The 14,215-nt window shown below is 40.3% G+C and overlaps 1 protein-coding gene across 1 annotated transcript in view; it reads left to right on the top strand.

Moving 5' to 3' along the window:
- Positions 1–14,215, top strand: part of TESK2 (testis associated actin remodelling kinase 2) — a 79,898-nt gene that overhangs the window by 40,088 nt on the left and 25,595 nt on the right. The window lies entirely within an intron of this gene.

Raw genomic sequence — 14,215 nt, 5'->3', positions numbered from 1 at the left:
TGGGGAACAGCCATGGCTCAATAGCAGTTGTGTATGATTTTATCCCATACACATGTACCATGGAATGGCTGCTTGAGCAAACATCCATTTTAGATGGGAGGCAAACAAATTTATTTGTGTGTTGGAGATTTTATAGGCCTGTGCTATTATACTGAAGTAGATAACACAGCAGCATGAAATCTAGCATATAAAAACACTTAATATCTTCTTGCAGATCTTGAATTGTTTGTTGAATTCAGTTAAACAGGTTTATCTGAATTTCTGACAGACAGGTCAGGCTAAAATCTTGTTATAATTAGGTGTATATTTATATATGCACAGAATGAGTCGTCATACCTTGGTAATTCCTTCTTGAAGGAAGGGAAAGCCTTGGCAGTTGTGTGTATAGAAGATGAGGAATGGAAAGTTATTATGTGTTGATTGGGATATCTTGAAATTGCAGTGCTTCAGGGACAATAGTTAATTGTTGACACTGAAGTTTTATGGCTGTTAATTCATACTGGATGATAGTAAAAATGTGTGCAAATGCCCTGCTGCCACCATCTGATTGCTCAGTGTGGGACCTGACATTCATTGGAGCTTTCTCAGGTAGAGAGCAGGGCTGTTGCAGTGTGATAGGAGCCATGTGGTAGGTGATGGAGGGGTAGGACAGTATTATTTCAGCCAGCACCTGGATCTGCTGTCTGCCTGGCATGGTCTCCTGAAGTCTCTCAGGTTTGGTCCTTGCTGGTGAATTGCAGTGTCAGACTCGTGGAACATGTAATACCACACCAGATATGTGGGGTGGAATCAGAAGGACTGAGTGTAGTTGGGCAGCCATGGTTTTCAGGTGCTGTATGTGTCAGTGGGACAAGTGCTGAAGCTCATCTTAATGAAATGCCCATTTGAAGATGGAATGCACTCTCCTTTGAAGAGAGAGGGTTCTTTTCAGTAAGTTCTTCTGTGATAACTGGAAACTTCCCTTCTCTGCTTTCCCTCCCAACAGCAATCGTGTAAGTAAACTGTAAATGCAATTAGTGGAGTTTTGGGTTTTTGGAGACCTTCCTCTTTTAGCATTTTTTCATTTTTACTTTTGGAGATAACACTGATTAGAAAGAAAAAATATTAAAAGCTTAAAAATCTCAGAATTGTTTCAGTTGTGCTGAGTTCCCCTTTTACAAGGAATAGAAAGTAAGTTCTTAAAGCAAGAACGTTCTTCTGAAATACAGCTTTCACAAGCAGAATATATCATTAAAAGTATTTCATTCTTCTTTCTTTTTTCCTTCCCTCAGTTCTTGGTTATCTTTCTGTGGAGAGCCTTTGACCCTAGAATGGAGAAAACCATACAGACATCACTTAGCTCTCCCCTTCTGAAGCTTTATGCTACAGCTAAAATTGTAGTCATACATTGCCTTCCACATGGCAATTGCACACTTGTGAGAGTTTTAAAAAGCCCTGAAATACCATTCCTTTCCTGCTCCCTCCTTTCCTCATCTCCTGTAAGACTCCCTAATCTCTGCTTTTGTTCCCCCAGTGTGATTCATATTGTTTGAACAACTTTAGTTTTACTCATGTAGCACTGTAAATATTTAACCCGGCTTTGGTGATGGCAGTAGGCTGTCAGTTCTAGAGAACTTGGTGTCTTTGGAACTGTAGTTCCTATTGTCAGTCATTCTGCAAATACTTCATGCAGCAAAGGAATTGTTCCTGCCTTAGGTATTACCTGTTTACCAGCTGACATTTAGTTCCTGGGTAAGTTGGCTCTGGTGGTTGTTTCTCCCAAAAAAAAAAAAAAAGAGAGAATAGCTGTAGTGTGAAGTTGATAAGCCTGAACTGGGAGACAACTGAAGAGACAGTTACAGTTGTGTTTAAGGTGGCACTAAGTAGAAAATGAATAGAAATTAAAGGATTCTTTTTCATCCTGTTAGAAAATATTACTTATTTGCTGGATACTACTGTCCAATTTCTAGCAAGAAACCCCAACAATTCAGAGAATTGTTAGAGAAGCCCTCGAATTCATGTAAGATGAAAGGTTTAGGTACTACCTAATGTGTTCAGTGAAGCCATACTGAGTAGAGGCTCTGAGATCCATTTGTATTCCTTAATATCATGTACTTAGCTAATGCTTGTGCATTACCTCCCCATGCTCATTTAAATCTTTCTTAGACACTTTATATAGTCCTTCTGACTGAAGCATTGAAAAAAGAAAACTCAAAAGTAGGAGCAAAAAAGCAGAGGGGTGTGAGAACTCTAAAGGTAATTTTGTCCTTTATCTCCCCTCAGATTTGGGACCTAATTCTGCTCCAATTTGGTCTCATTTACATACATAAAGCATCTTCCTTGAATCTATTAGAGGTCTTGGGCAGTATGTAAAGTTATTTGGTTTATGGCTTTGTGGCACTGGTCACTGCTTTGACTTTCTGGAGGAACAAAATGAACAACGGTGCAAGCGTTCTCTTGGATGTTTCTGTTGACAGCTCTGAAGATACAGAATGTACTTGTTAATTCTAAATGTCTTTGCTTTGGGGGAATGAGTCTTGATACAGAATAGTGTAAAAGAAAAAAAAAAAGGGCATTTACTTTGGAGTAACTTTTAAAAAAAGGTTATCATGAGATGATGACAAAAGATCTTTCGGATGACTTTCAACAACTGACGGCCAGAATTTTTAAATGCCTCCGGCTGTAGGATGCAGCAGAAGGACTGTGGTTTCAACTTTATAAGAACTCTAAGTATGTGTAGAATTCTGCAGATTAAATTGGTCCTTGTGATCTCTCAGCCAATTAATAACATGACCTGTGGATTAATACTGTAATAAACCTCTACTTGCAGGCTCTATCTTTTTTGTCCATAGTTCGGATACTTTTTGTAGCATTAATTGGAACTACAGCTGCTCTTCAGGAAAGAAGAGTTCTTTCAGTGGTGCTGTACTAGTGGTGGAAAGTAACACGCAGAGGCAATTCACAGGTACAAAACCCAAGCTGCAGAAGAGTAAGTTTAGCCCTATTGAAAGTATGTCAGAGGCATTGAGTCCTCTGCTAAACTATGGTTAGTTTGTATCTTTTCTGGAATGAACTTGAGTTTTAGACCTGGATGTATTTGGTTCCAGGAATATATGCTCTGATGACAAGAATGGTTATGTGGTATACAACTAGAAGTATCTATTGCTATTATTTGCTTGCTTTTTTTGCTGCTTCTGTCATAAGACTGGAAGTCCAGCCAGTACATATCCATGTTATTTCCTCTGTTAATTTGGTTGTTTGGGTTGTTTAGCTTTTCCCTTACAGGAGTCATTAAGAGTTAGACCTTGCATATACTTGCCTCAGGGTGAAGAGAGCACCATTGACTCAGAGCCCAGGGATTTGACCTCTAGAGAAGAGTAATGGTAACCTTGTCTGGTGCAGCAGCAGTAGTTACACTCCCCATTAATGACTGTGTTAGGATTCACTGTAGGACCTGAGAAGAGCAAGGTTATGGCAGCAGAAGTAGAGTTTAGGACAGACTGGGGAAATAGCTCAGGTGTTAATAAGACTAGGCTACTCTGAAATGTAAAAGGTGAGAAATCATTCCATTTCATTGGCACTGTTTTTTCCAGCGCCGAGTTAGAATGAATGGATCATGAGATCTCTCAGGGCTGTTTGCTCTCTGTATAGTATTTTCACAGAATGGTTGAGGCTGGAAGGGACCTCTGGAGATCACCTGGTCCAACCCCCCTGCTCAAGCAGGGCCACCTGGGGCTGGTTAGGTCTGGTTGCCAAGGTCCTTGTCATAGAATCACAGAATGTTTTGGGTTGAAAGGCACCTTTAAAGATCATCTGGTTCAAACTCCCCTGCCATGGACACGGACACCTTTGAATAGGCCAGGTTGCTCAAAGCAATTATAAAACCCCTGATTCTTTAAAGTGAAAAGCTTTGGGATGTGCTTCAGATTTCTTATATCAAAGTTTAATTTTTAGCTTTTGCTTAAATTATTGTGACAAAAAGAGAGATCTATAAATTTGAATATTAAGTACATGTATTTTTTTATGTATCTGACAAGTTATTTGTTTGGTACTACATGTAGACCTTGGGCTTACTTGTTTCTGTGGGTTGCAAAATGATTTCTACTACATCTTTGATCATTTTGAAATGCAGTTATAATTCTTTTTATAAACTTGGTTCAGTGCAGACACTTCCCTTCATCTCTTGATTGTTCATAATAGAATTTAAAAAATACTTGTCAACACTCGAGCTGTATTTGGTCTTATTTTTGCGCTCTTCACAGCATATGGACTGTCAGTTTCAGTTTTGCTGGAACAGTTCTCTTAGGTTCCCAGTTTAATTTATAAAAAGTGGCTGAATGCAGTCTCAGCAAATGTAGTTTGTGGCTTGACAGCCAGCTCTACTTCATCCTTTCTCTGTGCTATGCAAGGCATCATATTGTTTCATCTTCAAAGCAGTGTCCTTTTTCCTCTGGTTTTATTTATTCAGGGGAGTACAGCATGTCTCTCTTCACCCTGAGAGATCCCCATATGAAAGACGCATACCAGCTTGCAAAACTGAAGAGAGCATTCCTGTCCCCTTGATCCTGTCAAGAAGCACAGGTACCTCTAGAAGCAGCCATGCCCTGATTAACTGGAGAGTGCTAGACTAAACCAGCTGTACTGGCTTAGTGGGAGGGGTGTCTGCCCAAACTATATTTTTTGAAGGAGTGCGGGAGAAAGCAACAAAAATTAAAATTCTATTTTCAGTGACAGTTCAATATAGGTTATCAACTCTGAGAAAGCTGAGTGAGGGTCAGAAGAATGTGAGCACCTTCATCTGTTTTATCAGCTAAAGATGTTTGATTTTTGTTGAAATAATTCTGTAAACACTTGGACTCAGCTTGTTCCAACAGCTGAAGAGTTGCAGACTCTGATGCCCATCTCTACCTTGTTATGAGATCTGAGTCAGGCTGAGTAAAGGTAGGTGTTAACCTGACATTTGTATGCAGCAGTGGATGCAAAATCACATCTAAACATGGTACATGTAGTAAGTAAATTAGGCTGTTCAAAGTAAGTAGAGTTTAAAAAGCTTGTAGAAAAGGGAGTTGGGTTGGTGGTATTTGGGGAATGTCACACCGTTTAAACCTTGTTATAACTTTAAGGCTTCATGTATTATTTTGTAACAAAAAAAAAGCACGGTGTGTCTAAGAGTGAAGTTATTTCACAGAAGTTTAAACAAAGTACATATTCTTTACTTTGTGTATATGATTTTCCTTGGAACCCAATATTTTTGTGGATTTGTTAAAAAGGAAAAACATTTCAGTCCCAAGCACAGCTTGATGTGATGCACATACCAAAAAAGTCCATTTAAAATCACACAAGGGGGCCTGGCTTTTGATGACAGGAGGCAGGAAATTTAGTGTTCTGACTGAAATTCCATCTCAGTTCATACTCTTGCCAGCTTCATGTTGTGGCATATGTGGTGTGCTTGACCCTTTGGTTCTCTCTCCAGCAAAAATGATACATTTCTCCACAGGAGTTTCAGCTAAGTCTCTCTGATTTGTAGCTTTGCAGTTTTGAGTGCTTAAATATCAAAAGTCAGGTTTTTGGAAAGCATGTAAAGGACCTTATTTAAGTTAGGTGATAGTTCAAATTTTTTTCCCCTACATCTGATGCTTACTTTTTTTTTAATGAATGAAAGCTAACCATTTTGTCTGATTGCAGTGATCAAAGACCTGGGTTTCCAGAAAAACACTTAACAGAGCATTTAAAAAAAAATCTATTTGGGCAGGTTGTACCTAGTCACACAGAATTCAGGGGCCTTCATTTTGGTAGGAAATTCATGCTGCTGTACCTGGTCATGACACTTGTTCTGAGGACAGAAAGGTGGAATCAATTCTCAAGAAGTTGCAGTAAAAAGCTCAGTTACAGATAGAAAAAAGCTGACAAAAATATTTGCTTCTGGAGGACACAAGCTGGCCTTACCGGCAGTCGTTGAAGTGGGAAGTGTTGGCAAGTCAGTTAAAGGAAAAACCTATTGTGGGCTGGTGGTGATCAGGTAAATTAAGCACACAGAGAGCAACTCTCCAGACAAAGTCTGTGCTTTTACCAAAAGCAGATAAGCAGTGAAAGCTCTGTGAGCCCTGCGTTGTGCTGGAGGCAGTGGGAAGCTGCTCAGATGCATCTGCACTGTGTGGTTAGGCGAGAAGAGTGGGTTCTCACAAAAAGAAAGTTCAGATGTGAAAGGAACTATAATCAAAGACACTAAAGAAGTCCTCATGTAAAGGCAGAAACCAGGGCTTTAAAACTAAGAGTCTAACTTGAGGTGCACAGTCTATATTATGCATGCAGGTGCTAGATCAGAAGTGATGAGCAACCAGTTATTTCAGCGAGAACTTCTGGACGTGCAAGCTCTGCAATTCTAGTCTTTCTTAAATGCTTGCATATGAGCTTAAGAGCTCATAGTTAAACCTCCTTTTCTCCCTTCCCTCCTCCCCTTTATTTTTAAAAATTAAATCTTGGCTCTGCAGGCTATACATTGGCTTTAATTATTTTCCCCTCCTCTCTCATAGGAGGATGATTGACTTGTTTTATGACTTCAGAGCCTGTAATAGTGCACAGGCAACTTTTATTCATTATTTTATTTGTGATAGGTGCATCTAAATGTGTTCTGAGGAAGGCTTGCTAAATATCTTGCTAGTACTAAGCTCTTCCTCCTTTTTAGAATGTCTCAAGGATAGAGGAAAGATAAGAGGCAGATAAATATTCTACTGCAAACAGCAAGTTCCATTGTCTCATTCCTTCTCTCCCTTCCCCCCTTGTGTGAGGCACACACAGGTGGGTGGGTGCTCTGTGTGTGGGTTTTTATGGAGATGGGTTTTTAATATCTCTGTTTTGACACTCACAGTAAGCCTACTGGACCATTTACCATTGCCTCAAGCAAAAAAGTAAAACATTTTTGAATTTCAACCTCTAAATTCTTTTATTGGTGGCTGGGTTAACAAGAGTGAGATGTAAACTTCTCAGCTATCACAGTATGAGGGGGAGAGAGGGGAGGAGAACTGAATACTGTCTTGAGTGCTAGATTTTCCTGTTACTTCTGTATATGAAGAGATGCAGTCCAGATAGGTACTGTGATGCTGGCCACTTCAGAGCCTGTAATAGTGCACAAGCAACTTTTATTCATTATTTTATTTGAGATAGGTACATCTAAATATGTTGTGTTCTGAGGAAGGCTTGCTAAATATCTTGCTGGCACTAACCTCTTCCTCCTTTTTAGAATTGGAATTTTCTTACATATTTTCAGTAAATTCAGTTTTAGTGCTTTCTTTTCCTTCCCCACTCTTCAGCCTGGATCCCAGGAAACATGCTCTAGAATTAACAAGTGTTTCTGTAGTTTCACTTCCTCATTTTGCTTTACTTATCAGCCATCCAAAACATTCAGAAACTGAGTTGTACAAGAAAATTCCTTTAATGTTTGCTTTTGCACACACTATTAATAGAGGATCTTGGTGCCTTCTATAATTTGAGCACCCTCAAGCAGTGGATGTGTTGAGCGGACGTGGGTGTGTTGAAGCTTGGAGATACACTCTGAAACAGCTCAAAAAGAGTATTCCTTGTGCAGAATTTAAACAAAGTTTGTACTATGAGAGGTGTTCATGTGCTATAAGCTTTGCTCTCAGTAGATCCTTGTATCTGTTTCACAGACTTCAAAAAGTGAAGCAAAGGGGTTATTTTTCTGCCATTTTGCAGGCATATAATCTGTGGGCTGCTGCTGCTGGTATTTTTGTGGGGAAGGTGAGAAAGACCTTATTTAAATAAGAGGCTTCTTGTCAGGGATTGCAGCTTCTCGGCAGAACTGAATCTAGTATGTTCAAAATGCTGTCAGTGTGGATAGAGCCTTCTGCTCTTAACAGAAGTGTTATTGTAGAGATGCTGTTTCTCTTGCCTGTGTCAGCAACAAGGTACTTTCTCTTCTATGCCTGTGTGCTAATTTATGCCATATCCCAGATTCTTATCTGCTCTGAGACTGGGCTCCACTTAAAATCCAAATGATTGTGACTTCAGATTATAAATGCAGGGGTTTTTGTTAGGCCTTCTTTGCTTTCTGTTTTTTTTTTCTACTAATAGAATTACAGGAAAAATGGTTATCAAGGTTAGTTTGTATAGACATACTGGGAGTGTTTTCCGGTTCCAACAAAATAAGCTTATTTCCTGCAGCATTTTAAACCTGAGTGTGAGTGAGCGTCCATAAAATTTCCTTCAGCCATATGGGTTGCAGCAGTGCATTGTTGCTATGTGTCTCAGCTAAAGCCTTACCAACAAGAATCTGTAGCAGCAGGCAACCAAGTGAACATTACATTTTGATTGAACGAAATGACAGAAAAGGACTAAATTCAGCATACTGACCATAAGAGCTGTTGGAATTAGAGAATTAAAGGGAGACAAATCTTGCTGTATTCTTTTCCATGCCAACGCTTGAATGTTTGGAATGCAACAAATGGTTTTCATTACAGCTCCTTCCTGAGCTAGTGCATGTTAATTCTTGTTTGCCCTTATAAAAGATGCTGTGCCTGTACATGCCTTTTCAGAAGGAGGAGCCAATGAATTAATCAATGCCACAACTGACACAGAAGAAGAAAGAGGTAGATCTGTTGCATTTCTTGGCTTTTGGTTCTGAGTTCTGATGAGTAACCAGGCTATGGCAGTTGACAAAGCTGACCCTCTCCTCTGTGAATAGCTGGCCCTTTTAAAGTTTATTTTAATCCTGTAATGGTTAACACCTTTAAAGAAAATACATAATTTTTTATTAAAGGACAGGATTGTTTGTATTGGTTGAAAAGCAGAAGAGAAATTGATTTTAGGTTACAGATTATTTTCCTTTGGTTTTCAGGAACTGAGAAGCAGGAAAGTAAAGCGGCCTTTAGATGAAGACTTTTGGCTTTGCTTCTGGTCTTTCAGTCAGGCTGTTTTTTCCAAGCCACTTGTGCCCTTCTGATCCCTCATGAAAAAGTTTGAGCTTTGGTCTGAAACGTGTTCACTTCACCTGTGTTCCCTTGCAGTGCTTGTGCGTTTCTCCCTGGCAACATTGGTTGACCTGCTGACCAAAAGTGTACTTGCACAGCCCAAATTCAATATTCAACTTGTTCTGTTTCAATGATTAATTTATTTTGTTTTATGCAATCAATGCATTAGATATTTAATGGAAATGGAAGATTACTGCTTAGAGGTACTTGGGTCAGATGGTTTTGTAGATTTTTAAATTGTGGGATTTTTAACAAGTGGAGGTTTATGAACAACTTCAAATTTAAAAAATGTTTAATCTCATAGTCAAACTCAGTGTATCATCTTTTAGTATCTCATATTGTAGTTTTGAACATACTGATACTCTTTTCCAGTTCTACACAGCTGAAGCTAATGAAAACAGGTTGAGGGAACAAGAAAACTTCCAGTCCTTCCACTGTAGCTAATTATGCCAGTTGTCACAGAAGGGTGCATTGGCTCATACAAAAGCCAGAAGTCTTCAGAGCAGTCACTTAGAGACTGCACGGTGTGACAGATGACTGTTAAACATGAGAACTGAAGATGAGGTTGTGTCCTCCTTAAGACAGGTGGTTTAAAACTGATTTTAAACTTCTGCAGCAAGCTTAGTGAAAAGCTCTCAACCTTCTCACTTTAGGCATGAGTGTTACCTTCTTACTTGCAGCATTAGAAATGATACAAATGTGCAAGCTCTGTCTGTTTTGACACTCTTCAATGCATTTGTCAGTAGTGTCTGCAATACTTTATTTTGCTTTCCAGGCCTCCCTTCAGAGTACAGCTTCTTGCTCTGGCTTTTGCTCTGACATCTGTCTTGCTTCTCCACACTGAAGGTGCTGCTGCCACAATTCTAGTTTCTCTTCTCTCCTGCATCTCTACCTGTTTCTTCAATGGGCTTTTGTAGTATATTCACTTGTTGCTATCTCAGTGTTTGTCTTGTAGTGTTCTGGGTCCCTGGAGCTCTTACTCTTTACTTGCTTCAGTTGGTTTGTCACCTTAAATGCACTCTCCACACCTACTTTTCTTAACCACTTAATGCCTTGTCTTTGGCAACATTTGGCCTACAGTACAGGGGTGTCTTGTGATTATTTGTTACTTTTTAAATGGCAGGCAGTGACATTTAAAGTCATCTAAATAGCAGGCCAACTTCTTTTTTTCTGGCTTTCCTGTGCAGTATCCGTTGGCTTATTTATATCAGACCTACACACTGAAACACCATTGGTTTTCAAAATAGCATTGAAAACTCTTTGTAATTCCCATCAGTCTTCCCCCTCAGACCTGGCAATATTTGGAGTCTTTGTTTTTGAGAAATAACTGCTAGAATTGTGCGAGTCTGATGTGCCTTTTCTTTATAAGCTTCTAGTTCTCATATTAGTGTTTAAACTTCTATTTTGAATTTTGAAGCTAAAATCTGACAGCTGAAGTTGGGTATTATCTGACAGCTGAAGTTCAGTATTAGTCTCTTGAAATGAAGCATATAATGCTGTGCTTAAGTACGGCTATATGCTGAATTTCTATCCATTCTTCATTTCGTATGCTTGAGTCTGATGATGTGACTGCAATTGTGTTACAAGGCAGCAGTCCTGTTATGCTGGTTTTAGGTTAAAGTGGCATGATTCCCTGTCCCCTGACTGTTGTATGGGGATGAGTTATACACTGCAGCTTCTGCATTTCATAGCAGTAAACTATAACATCAGAAGCTTCTTCAAGGTCCTTTGATCCAGATATCATGTGTGCTTGGCTGAGCTTCTGAGTAACTTGTCCTTCAAAGAAGATACTGCCCTCTTTCATTATAAAGTTTGGGAGAAGTACCAGAAATACAGTTTTGCTGAACTTTCATTCTCACAACAAAGGTATGAGCTCTTACCTTGGATTTTTTAAGAAACAATATTTTTTTGGGCTAAGATGCCAAGGTCTTTTAAACCAGCATTCAACTTGCTGTGTTAAGTTGTGGTAAATGCAAAAATAACCTATAGCTGTTGCTTTCAGACTGGTAACCAGCTAAACTGGCTGTTGGTGTCCAGTTACATGGCAGAAAGGTAGCATGAGGAATAATGGGTACCTGTTTCACTGCAACCTGATGATACAGGGTTTAAAAAGGTCTGAACACTGCTCCATTTAGCTGTGATGTCTCTAAGAAATGTAGTGCCCTTTGCTTTCATTGTCATAGCCCAGTCACATCTCTGCTCCAGTTGCTTGTACACTTGTGATGGCTGTTGTTGTTGTTGTAGTAGTAGAATAATGCTTTGAGATAATGCGTGTGCTGTAGCCTTGCTGTACCAGTACTGTGTCAGGGACAAAATAAAATCCAGTTTTCTCTTTGGGAGAGGTGCATTTACTATCCTTCAGGATATTCTTACCACACAGAGCTGGTTTCTGCCAGTAAGAGATTGAGAACAAGTATTTTTCTCTTTCAGTTGCACTGGCAATTAGGAAGTAATGTACATAGTTTTGTGTCTGTCCTGAAAAGGCATTGTTGAAGTGCTCTGAAAAAATAGGCCATCAGGCTGGCTGTTTGCATTATCAGCCTGAATGACTGAAGAATTGGATTACTTACATGACACTGAGGGAGCACAGTGCAGTGCTTGCCTTAGGAACAATTCAGGTCTCTGCATACAAGTATTACCTTCTGGCCAGCTAAAACCTGAGATAAAGTCTTAAAGATGTCTAGGAAGATCTTAGTTCAGTTGTTCACATGATGATTAGCCTCCTGTGCTTCATAGGCATATACTAGAAATTAGAGCCAAAGTCAGAACTCACATCTCTAATAAATGAAGGCTGTGCATTTGCTGGGTGGCAGTTTTGGAAAGGTGGCCTGGTAGGTTTTGTAGATGTGCTGGAAACAGGTTTGAGTCTTGCTTTTGTAGCTCATGAATGCTGTGTCCAATGTTTCTGTCAGCTATTGCCCAGTCCATGCTGGGATCTAGTCCTTGCTGTTAAGACGGGTGAATGACCCTGCAAGCCAGTTTGACTGGAAGAGTGCTGCAGGAATAGATATATTGGATGCACTTAACTAATATGGCAACAATGGATCAAATCAGTAGGCTGCTATATTGAAAAGCAAAGCAAGAGCATGCTCGATACAGTAGCTAGCTATTGTCCCATTTCATTGTGTGTGTCAATACTCTTAGGGGCTGCGTGTTTATTAGCATTTCTGGAGCAATTTGTGTCATGGAATGGCACAGTTCAGAGAACAGAAAATGGAAGGCAGGTCAGTGATTCCCTCCCCCCTTGCATTGTCTTTCCAGTGAATTCAAGTGTGGTGGTGCTATATGGATGGTCTGTTACTGGCCTGCCAGAAAGGTGAAATAGTTTGGGATAATTGCTTAGTGACATATTATTGTTGGGTTATTCAGCCAGGTGCTTTGGTGTTTTCTGTTCCAGGTTGGTCAGTATTGTTCTGATTTGAACATAACTGGATGAGAAGTGCTGTTTGCACTGTTTCAAGGAGGCTGGGAATATATAAGATGTTACTGTCGAAATCTTAGTCACCTTTTTTTCCTTAAGCACGATAACAACTTATGATTAAAAAAAAAATCTAATTTTATTGAGCATGGTTATTTTTTTTCCTTGTGTGCTCTATAAGGTCATCTACCTCCCTTAGGGGTTCAGATAAAAGAAATGAGAAAGATGAAAGCTGGAAAAGCTGAAAGCAGCATTGTTTCCAACATTGAACCAGGTTGGCTGCAGCTCTAGTTGGCCTTGAAAATCTCCAAGGATGGAGATTGCATAGCCTCAGAGTGACCTGTTGCAGAGCTGCTCTGCTCTCCTGGCACAGGAGCTCTCAGCATGAGGAACAGGTTGTTTTGGCGAGAGGAGGGTCGTGCCCTGGAGTGCCGGTGAAACGCGCTGCTGTGCACGGGCTGGGATGAGCCCCGTTCCCGAGGGATGCGCAGCGGAGCCCCCGGCTGCTTTGTGACGCCCCCTCCCGGTGGGCTCTGTGCCAGTTAAAATCGCTTTGTGCCTCCTCTGCCCCGACAATTTTGCCTCCTCGAATGTTACTTGTGGAACTTGTGTATCTGCTGAAAGGGTTTTCGAAATTCACTGCTGAGATCAGCAACAGGTAGGCCCAAGCTGTAAGGAAGAAGCTGTTTCTTGTAGACTGTCCAGGAGGTGACCTGTGACCCCCAGACTTACCAGTAGAATCCAGCTTGTGTGTGTCCTTTCCTTGCTGTAGCACAGCCTCAGGACATCAGCTATATCCACCCACACTGCAGGGTGTACGGCTCGTGTATGGCTCACGTTTGCCTTGTGTCCCAGGCTCCAAGACACAAAGAAGAGCAACAAAATACAAGCAGGTTCCAAGTTTCTGAAGCAACAAGAGCTGCAATTAAGATTTTTGTTTTAATGTGATGATGGTGCCACATGCTTTATCTGAGTGAATGACACAGGAAGGTCATTTGAGAGAGAGTTGGAGACCTGTGTGGCACAGAGAAGTGAAGTTGGTGCAGTCTGACACAGGGATACATGCGTGGGCCAGGCTCAGGAGCAAATTGTCCTGTCTGCTTCACTTGGGTTTCCTTGACAGAAGTCACTGCATTGCTGCCAGGTTTTCCTTCTGGAGCAAGCTACTCTCTTTGCTTGGTCACTGGAGGAGGTCTCGGAGTGAAACAGGAAGCTGCTTAAACACTACGTAGCTGCTGGTATAAAGGGTCTATACATAAAGCATAAGCCATGTTGCTGTAATGATTATTCAAGTGCTGGGATCATCATGTCTTAACCTGGGTTATATTACTTAGTATCATTTAGGTGCTGCTTTGTTTCACTGCCTGTTGTAGCATTTATCTTTTTTACTTAATGTGCTTTCCTTTTCATGAGGGCTACCATTTGATGGGGTTGATGTAGTACTGAACACACTGGGAATCAGATTGCTGATTAGAACTCATAGATACAGCAGTGAAAAAACAGAACTTACAGCAACACATTGTAATATTCTTCTTTGATGCTGTTTCAGTTTAAGGAAACTGGGAACTTGATCAGGCTCCATGACCTACACTTGGATACTTAGCTCTCTCTTTGTTGATTAATACTATATGAAAGCCAGCTTTTCATTGTTTTTGCCCTAATTTTCTTCAAGCTGAAATGAGAGGGTGATATGATATTGTAGGTATTTCCAAAGGGTCTGTTTAAATACCATAGAGTTAATACAGTGGTGACTGTTGCATCTTTAACATAAGGGCATTGGTGCAGGTGGTAAAGGGAGATATTTTCAGCTTCTCTTGATCTGCAAACATTG

Source organism: Coloeus monedula (genome assembly GCF_965178545.1).
Source record: "Coloeus monedula genome assembly, chromosome: 9".
Classification (NCBI taxonomy): Eukaryota; Metazoa; Chordata; class Aves; order Passeriformes; family Corvidae; genus Coloeus; species Coloeus monedula.
Note: the sequence above shows the minus strand (reverse complement) of the source record. Positions and strands in the feature narration are given on the sequence as shown.